Source organism: Equus quagga, chromosome 12 (assembly GCF_021613505.1).
Source record: "Equus quagga isolate Etosha38 chromosome 12, UCLA_HA_Equagga_1.0, whole genome shotgun sequence".
Taxonomy (NCBI): domain Eukaryota; kingdom Metazoa; phylum Chordata; class Mammalia; order Perissodactyla; family Equidae; genus Equus; species Equus quagga.
The window spans coordinates 5434930-5449107 of record NC_060278.1 but is presented as its reverse complement, the minus strand read 5'-3'; the positions used below and the strand labels follow the sequence as shown (position 1 = coordinate 5449107).

Below are 14178 nucleotides of genomic sequence, written 5' to 3'. Positions count from 1 at the left end.
ACTCTAAGCTGCAGCCAACAACTTGTCTGCTTTTTGTCACCATAAGACTAAATTTGTCTTTTCTAGCATTTCTGAGGTAATAATCCAGGGTGGTAAATGCAATCACACAGTTTGCATTCTTTTGTGTCTGGCTTACTTTACTCACTATAATGTTTTTGAGATTCATAAATGTTGTGTGTATCAGTACTTTATCCCCTTTTATTGCTGAGGAGTATTCCATTGCATGGACATGCCACACTATGTTTATCCATTCACTAGTTGATGGACATTTAAGTTCTTTCCAGCTTGGGGCTATTATGAATAAAGCTTCTATGAATATTCATGTACAAATGCGTGTGTGAACATATATTTTCACTTCTCTTGAGTAAATTTTTAGGAGTAGAATTGTTGGGTCCTATGGTAATAATATGTTTAACTTTATGACACATGCCAAACTGTTTTCTAAAATGGTTTTATCATTTTACTTTCCCACCAGCAATATATGAAAGTTCCATTTGGTCTACATCTCTAACATTTGCTCTTTTTTAATTTTTAATTTCAGCTCTTCTGATGAGCATACAATGGTATCTCATTATTGTATTGCTTTGCATTTTTCTGACATTTAGTGATGTTGAGCCTCCTTTCCTGTGCTGCATTGGCCATTCGTTATCTTCTTGTGCCTATTTTTTAAACTTGGTTGCCTTATTATTTAATAAGCTGTTAGAGTTCTTTATCTGTTCTGGCTACAAGTCATTCGTCATGTATATGTATTGCGAATATGTTCTCTCTGTTTAAGGATTGCCTTTTCATTTTCTTAACTATGTCTTTTGAAGAATAGAAGTTTTAAATTTTGATGAAGTCCCATTCATCAATTTTTTCTTTTACGGTTCATGCTTTTTGTGTCTTAAGAAATCTTTGCCTATCCCAAGTTTATCAATATTTTCTCCTGTGATTTTTTCTTACAGTTTTATAGTTTAGTCCTGTATATTTAGATCTATAACTCTTTTCAAGTTACGTTTGTACAGAAAGGAGGTAAGGGTTCAGGTTAATTTTTTTACATTTGGATTCCAGGTGTTATAGTACCATTTTATAAAAAGACTATTCTTTCTATATTAAATTACCTTGGCACCACTGTCAAAAAATCAATTGACCATATACATAGGGGCCTATTTCTGGATACTGTATCCTGTTCCATTGATATACATGTCTACCTTAGGCCAACACTGCCTTGATTACTGCAGCTTTAAAGGGGAAGTTTTAAAATGCAGAGAAAGTCTTGAAATCAGGTAGTGAAAACCTTCCACTACTGTTCGTTCTTTGTTAAATGTTTTTACTTTTCTAGGTTCTTTGTATTTCCATATAAATTTTCAATTTCCAATTGTTCACTGGTAGTATATATACATACAACTAATTTTGTGTATCTACCTTCTGTCCTGAAATCTTGCTAAATTCAATTACAAAATCTAGTTGCTTTTTGAAGATTTCTTAGCATTTTCTCCACAAATGATCACGTTTACTCCTATCTTGCTAATCTGCATGCCATTTGTTTCTTTTTATTGCCTATCACACTGGCTGGGCCTCCATTACAATGTTCAACAGACATAAGAAGGAGGTGGGTACACTTCCCTTGTTTCCTATCTTAGGGGGAAAGCATTCCATCTTTTGCCATTAAATGAGATTTTTAACTGGAGGTTAGGTGCAGATATCTTTTACTAGGTTGAGAAAGTTCTCTTCTGTTTCTAGTTTCCTGAGAGGTTTTATCATGAATGGCTGTTGAATTTAGTCCAATGCCTTTTCTGCAACTCTTGGCAGGATCATAAAGCTTTTTTCCCCCTTTTTTCCTGTGTGTGGGATCAGAATTGGCCACCCCAAAATGTGTCTCTTTGGCTTGATTTTTTTTTTTGAGGAAGATTAGCCCTGAGCTAACATCTGCCACCAATTCTCCTCTTTTTGCTGAGGAAGACTGGCCCTGAGCTAACATCTGTGCCCATTTTCCTCTACTTCCTATGTGGGATGCCTGCCACAGCATGGCTTGACAAGCAGTGCAGAGGTCTGCACCTGGGATCTGAACCAGCGAACCCTGAGCCGCCGAAGCTGAGCGTGTGAACTTAACCACTGCACTACCAGGCTGGCCCCTGGCTTGATTATTTTTAAGAACAAAAGACTCTGGAAGAAACTCTGACACCCTGCCCCAACAAACTGCCTAAAAGAATTTAAAATAGAAGGGCCTCTTCCAGGGAGGAACTAATACCATAAGATAACTATAACGTAACGTAAAACATGTCTCTCAGGTCACATAGTCTATAGTTGGCCCATTTACTTTTCCATCTCCATGTAAATTGCCTTCCTCCCCCTTGAAGTCCCAAACCACCTTCCCAACATCCTGCTTTGTCTTTAGCTGAAGATGATATTTAAGCTGGCAGCTCAGCCATTTTGTTGAGTTGCTCAGTTTTCCTGCGTTTCTCCCATGTATACATGTTACAAAGCTTTGTTTGATTTTCTCCTGTTATTCTGTCTCACATCAATTTAATTTCTAGGCCAGCTAGAAGGACCTAGAGCAGACAGAGGAATTCTCTTCCTCCCCTACACCTGTTAAAGTGATGACTTACGCTAGTGGATTTTCCAGTGTTAAACCACACTTGTATCCCTAGAATAAACCCACTTTTTATATACTGCTGGATTTGATACATTTTCATCTATAGTCACAAAGGACATTTGTTTGTAGTTTTCTTTTCCTGTAATGTCTTATTAGTTTTGATATTAGAATAATGCTGGTGTTCTAAAATGAGTTGGGAAGTGTTCCTTCTTTATGTTCTGAATTATTTCTTTAAATGTTTCAGACTTCATCAGTTAAAACATGTATGGGTCTGGGGGGCTTTTTTTGTTTTTTGTGGGAAAATTTTTAACTAGGAATATAACTTCTTTAATAGATATGGTGCTATTCTAGTTTTATATTTCTTTCTGAGTCAGTTTCAGTAATTTGTATCTTCCAAGGAATTTATCCATTCCATCAAAGTTGCCAAACTTATTTCCAAAAGATGTTTGTAATATTCCTTCTGTGGGTTTTAAATTTCTATAGACTCTGCAGTGACGTCCCTTCAATCCTGATATTTTAATTAGTAACATGTTTTCTCTCTCTTCATTTTTCTTGATTAGACTAGCTACAGGTTTATTCATCTTTTCAAGAGCCTGCTTTGGGTTTCATTCATTGTCTCTGTTGTTTATCCAATAAGTCATCAATTTCTGTTCTTCTCTTTATTATTTCCTTCCTTCTACTTACTTTGGCAGTATTAGTTTTCTCTTCTTTTCTAATATATGCATTTAAAGTTACATATTTGTCTAAGCATTGCTTCAGATATATCTATCTCACAAATTTTGATGTGATTTCATTCTGATTCGCTTCAAAAAATCATTTAATTTCCCCAGTTTTTTTTCCTTTAGCCAATGTGTTAATTAGAAGTGTGTGATGTATTGCAAACATTGAGGATTTTCAAGATATCTTACTAATATTAATCTCCAATTTAATTATGTTGTCATCAGAGGCCATACATACTCTGCATAGTTTCCATCATTTTAAATGTAATGAGACTTGTTTTATACACTAACTTATGGTGGTCTATCTTGGTGAATGTTACATCCGTACTTGAAAAGAATGTATATTCTGCTGTTGTTCAGTGGAATGTTCCATAAATGTCAATGAAGTCAAATTGGTTTATAGTGTTGTTAAAAACATCTATATTTCTCCTGATATTCTTTCTACTTATTCCATCAGTTACTGAGATGGGTGTTGAAATCTCCAACTATAATTGAATACTTGTCAATTTCTTCTTTCAGTTCTGTAACTTTCTGCTTCATGTATTTTGACAACGTGGTATTGGTTGCATTTAAATTTAAGGTTATTATTTCATCTTGATGAATTGACTCATTATCATTATGAATGTCCCTCTTTAACTCTATTAATACCACTTGTTCTGAAGCCCACTTTGATATTAATACAGCCAGTCCAGTTTTCTTATACTTAGTGCTTACAAGGTATATGTTTTTCCACCTCTTTTAGTGTTCTGACAACATTTCCAACATGGGGTGGGGGGGGCGTTCCCCCCACAACCAACAAAAAATTCTCAGACACAGGTAGGGTGTCTGAGAATTCAACTCAATTCTTACACTACCTACTTGGAGACAGCATCAGATTCCACAGGTTAACGGCTCAGTCCTACAAGACTGCCCCCCACTTCAGATGCCAGTGTAAGCCCCAGTTGTTAGGTGTGCTTCCCTATTCTCTGAGACACAACAGTATTGAAATTAGGCCAATCAATAACCCTATAAAGGCCTCTAAGTGAAAGGAAGAGTTGCACACCTCTCACTTTAAATCAAAAGCTAGAAATAATTAAGCTTAGTGAGGAAGGCCTGTTGAAAGCTAACACAGGCCAAAGGCTAGGCCTCTTGCATCAAACAGTTAGCCAAGTTGTGAATACAAAAGAAAAGTTCTTAAAAGAAATTAAAAGTGCTACTCCAGTAAACACATGAATAAGAAAGCAAGATAGTCTTATTGCTGACTCTATGGAGAAAATTTTAGCATTCTGGATAGGAGTCCAAACCAGCCACAACATAACCTTAAGCCAAAGCCTAATCCAGAGCAAAATCATAACTCTTCAATTCTATGGAGGCTGAGAGGAGAGGAAGCTACAGAAGAAAAGTTTGAAGCTAGTAGAGGTTCATTCATAAGGTTTAGAGAAAGAAGCTGTCTCCATAACATAAAAGTGCAAGGTGAAGCAGCAAGTGCTCATGCAAATACTAAAAAATGTCTTATTTTCATGGAATTTGTAGCATTTTAAAAACAAATCTATACTTTAAATGAATTAAGCTTTTCTGTCCTGTCTCCTTGCTCCTTCCTTCTCTGCTCCACAGTGAGAGTCAGGAACATCACTTACAGATTCAGGTTACTGACGTCTGAAGGCTGAGAAGACTGATCTTCCTCTAAAAACCTGCTGAGCACTCCTCACTGGGAGAGGAGGCGGCAAGGTAACGGGAAAGGGTATTTATTTTATGTAGATATATTTTTTTAGGTATTGAATACAAAAAAACAAAGATTTTGCCTCTCAAGAAACTTAAGCTGAATAGGTAATAATTATACCAGCAAATATTGAAAAGTAGGGTTTTCTACATGCATCCCATAATTACTCATAAAAAAGTATTTATTGATTACCCTTATTCTTAAAAATATTTGCCCTTTATTATTTGTGTAGATAGATGCACTAAACTGAAGCCCCACTAAACCATTAAACAGCTTATATATTTACTTCGAAAAAATGAGCAGATGTTTTGGGGGAGGTTGAAGAGAGGTATGTGGGTGGCAGGAAATAAATGTTTCCTCCAAGGCTAGGCTTTCATGAACAAGTTTGAGCATATAGTTATCTGAAAGTGTTAATAACTTTAATAATCATAATCTATATCTAAAAGTTATGCAGGGTTGGTAATGAAAATTGAAAAATGTCACATATATAAAGATAAAAATATATGCCATCTGTAAATCTATGACACAGAGGATAACAACTGTTAACATTTGGCATGTCTTCTTACAGAGTTTTGCTAAGCATACACATGCATACATGGATACATACATGCATACACTGATACATATATATACACACACACATATATATTTCCTAACTTAAATTGAGATAATGCAGACACCATTTTTGAATTTTCTTTTAATTATGTTATAAGCATAACTGAGAGTCACTGAATAGTCTTTAAAAACAAGATTCTTAACTAGGGACTGGACTAGGGTGAGATAAGTGGGGCCCCTAAGGTACCCCACTCACCTCTCCCTAGTCCCAGACCTGTTCTTTTCTTTTTTTTCGAGGAAGATTAGCCCTGAGCTAACATCTGCCGCTAATCCTCCTCTTTTTGCTGAGGAAGGCTGGCCCTGAGCTAACATCCGTGCCCATCTTCCTCTACTTTATATGTGGTACGCTTGCCGCAGCATGGCTTGACAAGCAGTGCATAGGGCCCCACCCGGGATCTGAATGGTCAACCCCATGTGCAAACTTAACCGCTGTGCCACTGGGCTGGCCCCCGGGACCTGTTGTTAACAAACATAAACGGATGGACTGAAATTCCTTGCTACTCAGTGTGGGATCCACAGGTCAGGAGCGTCAGCATTACCTGGGAACTTGTTAGAAATGTAGGATATGTTGGGCCCCACCACAGATTTAATCAAAATCTACATTTTAACAAGATATCCAGGTGATTCACAAGCACATTAAAATTTGGAAAGCAGTGCCCTAGTTTCACCATTTCTCCTATTATTAAACTTCTGTATTATTTTCAATTATTTTACTATGGTAACTAACACTATATAGGACTCCCATGCACATATATCTTTGTGTCCTTGAGTCATTATTTTATTAGGATGGACACATTAAAATGGGGATCCCAGGTCGCTATACTCTCTTTTAAATTTGTAACTTCTAACTTACAATGGTCTGAGAAACCAGTGAACCAGACTTCTTAGAATTAAGACTTGGAGAATTCAAGGATCAATATAACAAGTGATTATACACTTGGGTTTGAATCCCAGCTCTGACAACAAGCTGTGTAACTACAGACAATGATGCAACCTGTCCAAGACTTAGTTTCCTCATCTGTTAAACAGGGGTTATACTAGGATGTACCTCACAGGATTGCTGTGAGGATTAAATTAGCTAAAATATGTAAAGCACATAGAACACAGTAAGTGCTATCTATGTGTTTGCTATTACTATCAAGAGGAAAAATGAGTAAATAAAAAGGCTCTAAGTGAACCTAATATACCACTTTAAGGCCTGAACTTTGAAACATCATCTGTATGCGTCTTAAAAGCCTTTTTCATTTCATCCTTGATTCTTGGATCTGTCCTAAGCAGCTGGGTTTGACAAAAAGAAGTGTACTACATTTGAGAATTGTTTTTCCCTTTCTTTGTTCATTACTTCATTATTGGCTTTAAGAGGAGTATGGATATATTAGTCTTCTGCTAAAGCCAGGTGCAAAAATTGATCTCAATTGTCTAGAGCAAGAGAGGAAGAACCAGGACACATGTGCGATGCTCATGTTACCCTCCCAAGCAAGGAGATTCTGCTGTCCACTCTCCTCGTGGGAGGACGGTTGGCGCAAGTTAAGACAGGAATGTCAATACAGAGCAGCAGTTTTGTCTTAGTGAAATCAAAATAATAACCTGGAAGAAGGAGTCAAATCTAAAGGACAGAAATAGGTATTATGAGAAAGAGGGCAGCAAAGCCAGAAACACAGAGAAACAAGAAGAGGTTCAAGATGAAGGCATAGGAAGGAGTTCAAAGTCAGACCAGCACGTTCATCAGAATGCTGATTTTATCTGGTGTGCCAGGTGCACGCTGGGGTGGGGCAGGTCCGGCTGCTGAAAGAAGCTTCTCTGGCTGGAGGCAACTTTTAGATACATCATCCTATTATTTAGGTGCTAGCTACCAGAAGCAATCAAATATGAGACACTTGAGTATCACTGAGACCCTGAAAATCATTCTTTCCTATGTCATTAATTCCAAATTCCACAGTTCAGCAGTTAAGAGACATGAGTTTGCATAAACAGCCTTATTCAGGTCTAACTAAAAGCACTTATAACTTAAAGATCTCTATCACTTAAATCATATTTTTGCCTAAGAGAAGATAAGGGAATGGCTGGACCACCCTCCATGAAACACTCAAACACGGTCATTACCTCTCAAAAAAGCTTCTTGTATAAGAGTAAGGATAAGGTGAATTTTCCATTTCTAGCAAACTCTGACCAAAGGCTATTTTCAAATATTGTGCTCGTTACTTCTGAGACTCAGTGAATCTTTTTAAATAACTAAAATGTATTAGGGAAATTGTGTATGTATGTATTGTTTATTTTAGACCAAAGATCAATCAAAATAAATTTTAAATAAAAAATGAGAGAAAGAAAAACATCTCAAACTAAATTCCTTAGATGCGGACTTGGCCAATCTGACTGGAAATCAACCTTGCTAGTAGCTCTTCCTTCACCTGAAATATTGGAAGGTTCCACCTATAGGAGCTTTATGTTTTATTGGTGGAAGCTTCCCAATACAAATACAGGAGGAAGAATCTGAGGAGGACTCTGAGAAGACTTGCTCTGAAAAAAAGAAGACTCTAAAAATTGATAGGATCTGAGTTGGGAAGACCTTAGAAAACAACTCCCCTCCTCTACTTCAGCACATTTTCCCCACAACAGCCCGGGAGGTTGATCAGCCTCAACTTGCACACTGTCAGTGGTGGAGAACACACTGTCTTACTACGAAGCAGCCCGGTCTATTTTCATGCAGATGTAACTGTTATATCTAATCATTCCAGTGCTCACTAAACTGAGCAGAAATCTCGCGCTCTCTGTGACTTCTCCCCATTGTTTCTGGCTATGTCTTTCTGCAGCTCTCCATCTCTAGTCCCTCTGACACTGGAAAGCAATTCAAATTACAGAAACCTGGAATAAGAAAACTAACTGTAAAATTTCTAGTGCGACCTCTCCCCCTACAAGTGCTAGAGAGCCTTGGATATGCACTTTTCTTCTCTAAATCCACCTCCACTGGTACCACAGGCTGAACTGACTGGAACGAGGGTGTAGGGTGGGGGAGCTGGAGGGATTCAGCTGATTCCAAATGGACTTGGAGGATTTAAGAAACAGCAAGAAGGCAAGTCTGACCAGAGCAAAGTGAGCACGATGGAGAACGGCAGGAGATCAAGTCAGCAGGCTTTGCAGATAGAGTCATGACATACAGATAAAGTCATGCAGGGCCTGGTAGAACACGCTGAGACTTAGGGTTTTATCCTGAGTGTGCTGTGTAGCCCCTGAACGGTTCTGAACAGAGGAATGACAGGAACCATTTAACATGTAAAAAGCGAGACAAAACACTTCTCCCATCTGGAGAACTACTAGAGAGGGACAAGGAGGAGATAAGGCAGGCCCGTTAGAAGATTATTACTATCATCTTAGTAACTTACGACAGTGACTTATATTAGGGCAGTAGTGGGGAGAGGGGCAGCAAAGGGGGATTTGGGATATATTTTGAAAGGAGGGCATACAAGCCTTACTGATGGGCTGGATGTATGAAGGGTATGGAGGAAAGAGAAAAGTCAAAGACGACTTCTAGTTTTTGGTCCCAGCAACAGGGTGGGTCATTTACTGAGATGAAGAAGGAGGCAGGAATAGGTTTTAGCAGGAGAGTTCAAGAGTTCTATTTCAGACATGTTAAGTTTGAAATGTTGATTAGACTTTCCAATAGAGATGTTGAATAGGCAGACATAGATATGAGCCTGGAGCTCATGGGAGAGATCAGGTAAAGAAATAAATGTGGGAGGACAGACGGCATTTAAAGCAAGGGATCACGTGAGATTACACAGAGAATAAATGTGGAAGGTGGCCAAGGACTGAGCCCTGACGAATGCCAACTTTTGAAGACCGTGAAGAAGAGGAGGTAGCAAAGGAGACTTTGCAATTTTATGTGTATTTCACGCTTTAAAGCGTAAAAGGGTCTGAAGATGTAGAGCTACAGAAAGACACAGGCAGAACCGCTGGGGAAGAGTTACAGGAGAGAGGTTTCTGCTAAGTTTAATGAGCGCTATGGTAAGTTGGTAACATTATTATTCTTCCTCAAAAAGCAGTTGGAATTATTTTATGTCTACAAACTACAAAGTCCACAGCCAGCCATCATAATCTTCTTCAAAAATCACCTTTCAAAGTCATGTGCCTACTCTATTTCTGACTACTGACCTATTGACTGAGTCTGGATAGCTGTATTTCACGTCAGCTGCTCAACTGCCCCATCCCTGGCCTCTGGCATGCGTCCTAGATTCTGGATCCAAGTTCTCATCTCAACGAACAACTTCTAGTTGTCCAACACTGACCAGGAGGCATGTTGAGATCATGTTCCCAAGAGCTGCCAAAAGTTCTTGGCATAGGATCAATGAAGCATACAATGAGTGAGTGTTCAGCAGTTAATCAGGTGGCAGAGAACAAGTGACATGTTAGAGAACTGTAGAATGAGCCAGATCAAGGTTGGAACAGGGAACTGAAGACTATACTCCAGGATAGTCATCCCAGGAGAATCTGCTCTAGGTCACCCGGTGTGATCAGACACTCTTTTTACCCAGAAAAGTTGACGTAAGCTAAAGTTTACCGTGTGTCTGTGGATTCAGGATTTCCCAGAACCTGATAACATTGTAAACCAAACTGTAGGTACTGCACACCATGGGCACTCGTTCTTTCTGCCCCATACCGTCAGGGTTAGCCTGGAGACATCTGTTACTCTCCCAGCCTCTTCTGTAAAGGGAATTCCAGCCTATCTCATAGAAGTTTGTGAAGATTAAATGGGATCATTGTAAACAAAGTATCTGGCACATAGAAAATGCTCAATACATATAGCTGCTGTCATTTATACTTTAGATGACCACAAAATGACAGTCGGCCAGCTGAATGGTAAGCATATCTCTAAAAACAACACTTTTAATGCTCTTTTAGCACAGAAGAAAAATAAAAGGGCTCTTGTTTGATTTTTATGTGTGAACTATTATATATCAATGGAATTTAAACTTGTCCTGAAAAACTCTCCTCTATTTTTCCAAACTTCCTTACCAAGGTTAGCACAATCATGTTACACAACTAAAAAGTAAAGATGTAAATTCTCTTAATATGAGATTGATAACACAAATTCTGAATAAATATCGTCAAGCAAAACAGAACTCTCAAGTCTAATAATTATTCTGCAAGAGTCATTCAGGTCTGGGTCTGTTGTTTTAAATGTCTATATCCTTTAAGTATAACGTATTTCTATTTCCCTTTATGAAATTTAAGTTTAACTAAAATCACTGAAGTTGGCAACAGAAGCAGGAAACCATTTATAAGACCAGCATGGCTATTTTACTTTTATTAATGAAAAGTTATATAATAGTTTCAGCAAACTACAGAGTTTCCTTCTTATAGTCTTTTAATATTTATAGAAATTTAAAAGTTATACTGCTAGAGTTCATTTGGGAAACTGAGAATTTCTATTATCTGACAGTGATCAATTATTTTATCTCAATTACAGAGAGGCTATTTCAGAGCTATGCTCATCTTTACTCATCCTCTTTAACAACAGGTCAACTGTGTCTAGTACTTGACCTAGAAGCTCAAGTAGGTGTGACTGAGCAAAACTACACTTAAGAGGGTCTCAACTCCAAAACACTGAGCACATTACTAGCCTTTTTGCCTCTAACAGTACATTAAAGAAAAGAAAAAGAAAAAGAAAAAAAGTAGTATCCTGGGAATCACCTAAAGGGCCTGCTTGTGTTAATAGAAAATGCTGTATTAAACTACCGAAGAACACACAAATACCTCAAAGGAATCAAAAAGCAAGTCTGTAACCAAGTACAAGGAGAAGCTCACGGACACCATGCCAATGTAAAAGAAATTAAATTCCACACCTCTTATGAACTGAAAGATAAAATCTACAGTCGCATATTTCCCTGCATCTTTATTTCATGGAATATGGATTTTTTAAAGGTAATGAATAATTTTGATTTTTCAAACTATTACACAGAAAAGTTACCTCTAACTATAATTTTCAAATAAATAAACCTTGATTTTTTTCTGCTTTTAAATAAATCTTTATTTTCGAATAATTTTAGATTTACAGAAAAGTTGCAAAGATACTACAGAGTTCCTGTATACTCTTCACCCAGTTTCCCTTAAAGTTAACATCCTACATAACCATGGTTTTACAAAACTGAAAAACTGACGTTGGTACATTACTACTAATTAAGCTAGAGACTTTATTTGGATTTCATCTGCTTTTTCACTAATGTCTTTTTTCAGTTCTAAACCCAATCTAGGGTACCACATTGCATTTAACGATTTTTTTTTAGTGCTTTAAGTTTTGTAACATGGCAAACCCATGTGTCTTATTAACAATGTCCTCATTATAATTATTATAGAAAATAAACCTACAGCTTCCTGGAAAATATGATTTACTGATATTAGGGAAATGTTACATTAAAATTCATGTAAAGATGATATTTCTACTGTTTTATTGAGAAGAAAAAGAGGTAAATCACTGAAATAAGATATGCCCCATTGCCTACTTTGTCAGGAACCTATGAGATAAAATTATTTAATGCTTCAGAAATATCTTTTCAAAAAACACTTGTCACTTACCTATCTCCCACAGCTCCAGTAGAGTCATAAGACATATGGCAAATTCTTTTAATTAATCCTGCAATAGAATATAAAGTATTATTATAATCATATTCAGATAATCCATTTTTATCAAATATATGTAAAAACTGCCTTCCTTTCATTCCCAACTTTTATTGTTAATTGCTGTATGATATTTTTATTAAGATAACAAAAGAACTAATTTAAGGGAGAATAAGTCCATAAATTTATTATATGTCTTTAGTTTAAAAATGAAGACATGCAAAATTTAATAAAGGTTTTAAGATGAACAGAAAATGTTCTAGAAAAAAAGAAATGCCACAATGAATAAAACTGACTAAGAAGAATGCTTCACATTCTTTTCCACGTGCATAATGCTGCGGCAATTACTCAACAGTCACAAACAAGTGAATCATATTGACAGCACAGCCTTTTTGATGGGAAAATAGTAATCAAGACCTTGGGGTTAAGAGATTTTTAAAAAGACAAGTGTCTGGTAAAGTGTCCATGTGTGTCAGTTTGCCTGAGACAGTCCCAATTTATGTCTATTATCCCAATGTCCCACTCAATTTATTATTTGTCCCGGATTTTCCACTTTCTAGTGATTGTTTTTATGGTAGCATTAGTTAGCCAGGACTTTTACTGCCAGGCTCTGCCACGATCTCATCGAGCAGAGTCGATGCACGTGCAGTGACCCCAGCTGCCAATTTAACATGTGGTTAAATCTGAAAGACCCCGAGCAGTAAGCCATCTCTGGAGGGCCGTAACTGACACCTCTCTCAGACAGCACCCACGCCACTTGCAGGGAAAGAAAGTGCATTCAGACAGCAGCTGGGGACAGCTATTCCTTCAACTTGGTGGCAAAGAAATACTGGAGGAAATATTCAATGTCGCTGCCCCTGCTCAGACATCAATTTAAGAAAAGCAGATGAAAAAGATGTTTTATGTATTACTCTGTAAAGCATGACTTTTCATCTAGATCAAATGACTCTTCCTTAAGTTTATCTCACTCAGTTCTGAGCACAAATCTTGCTCACACAGACAAAGTTAAGTCAGAGCCGTTATTTTGTTGGCTCTATTAGCAGAAGAAATTCACACTTAAATGATGCCAGTTTTCTCTCAGTGTCAGGAGATACATCAAATAGAAAAATCAGTTAATTCCAATAATAGTTTGTTTTCATCCAATTTATGGAATCAAAAGTAAAGCTTTTGGAAGTTCATTTTGTAGAAGGTGAAACAACCGATGCTGTCATAACTACCATTTAAAGTCAGTCAAAAAGTTCAACAACAAAGATAAAATTAGTCAGTTTTCATTATTCACAGTAAATAAATCCTATAAAGTCACCATGAACCCTGAATTATCCAACAGTAAACCATTCTTCTTAGAGAAAATACCAAGTTAATTTCCTGTGAGCCTCTGGCCACAACATTTTCATCAACTGATCAAACATAACCTTGTTTTACGTGTGCTTCTGTCTAAAGACACTTTAAATTTAATATACATTGCTGATTCACCAACATTGAACTCAGTCAATAGTGCTACTCATGCCTGGATGACGCTTATTTAAAACATGTATTTTTCTCCACAAAATACATCACACCACAGCCTTCTTGCACTTAGAAACAACCTACAGCACTTCAGCACTATGCCTGGGAGCCATTTTAAACAGTGAAATCACCAACAAGAAGCACAAAAATGCAAAAACTGTGGCACCACGAAAAGGACACTTGTTTACTGTATAAGAGCTGACAGAAAAAGGAAAAGAAGTGCCTTGTTTTATCTCAGCTGGGAACATGTATGTTGAGCAATCCAAATTTTTTGTCACTATGCAAATGTCTGTGAATGCCTACAAAAGCGCCACGAGTGCAGAATTTGCAGTTACAAATAAATTTTTGTGAGTAGAATTCACAAAATGGAATCTGCGAATAATGAGGACAGACTGTATTTGTTTTTACAGTAATAACACAAATACAATTTGGTCAAGCACGGCATCACAGAG

General features: G+C 37.2%; 1 protein-coding gene across 2 annotated transcripts in view; it reads right to left on the bottom strand.

The window, feature by feature from the left end:
• Positions 1-14178, bottom strand: part of ZNF438 (zinc finger protein 438) — a 185180-nt gene that overhangs the window by 131912 nt on the left and 39090 nt on the right. For both annotated transcript variants that reach the window (XM_046679420.1, XM_046679419.1), the window contains exon 2: positions 12179-12236. The gene's annotated coding sequence lies outside the window, so the exon portion shown is untranslated. The remainder of the gene's footprint in view (positions 1-12178; positions 12237-14178) is intronic.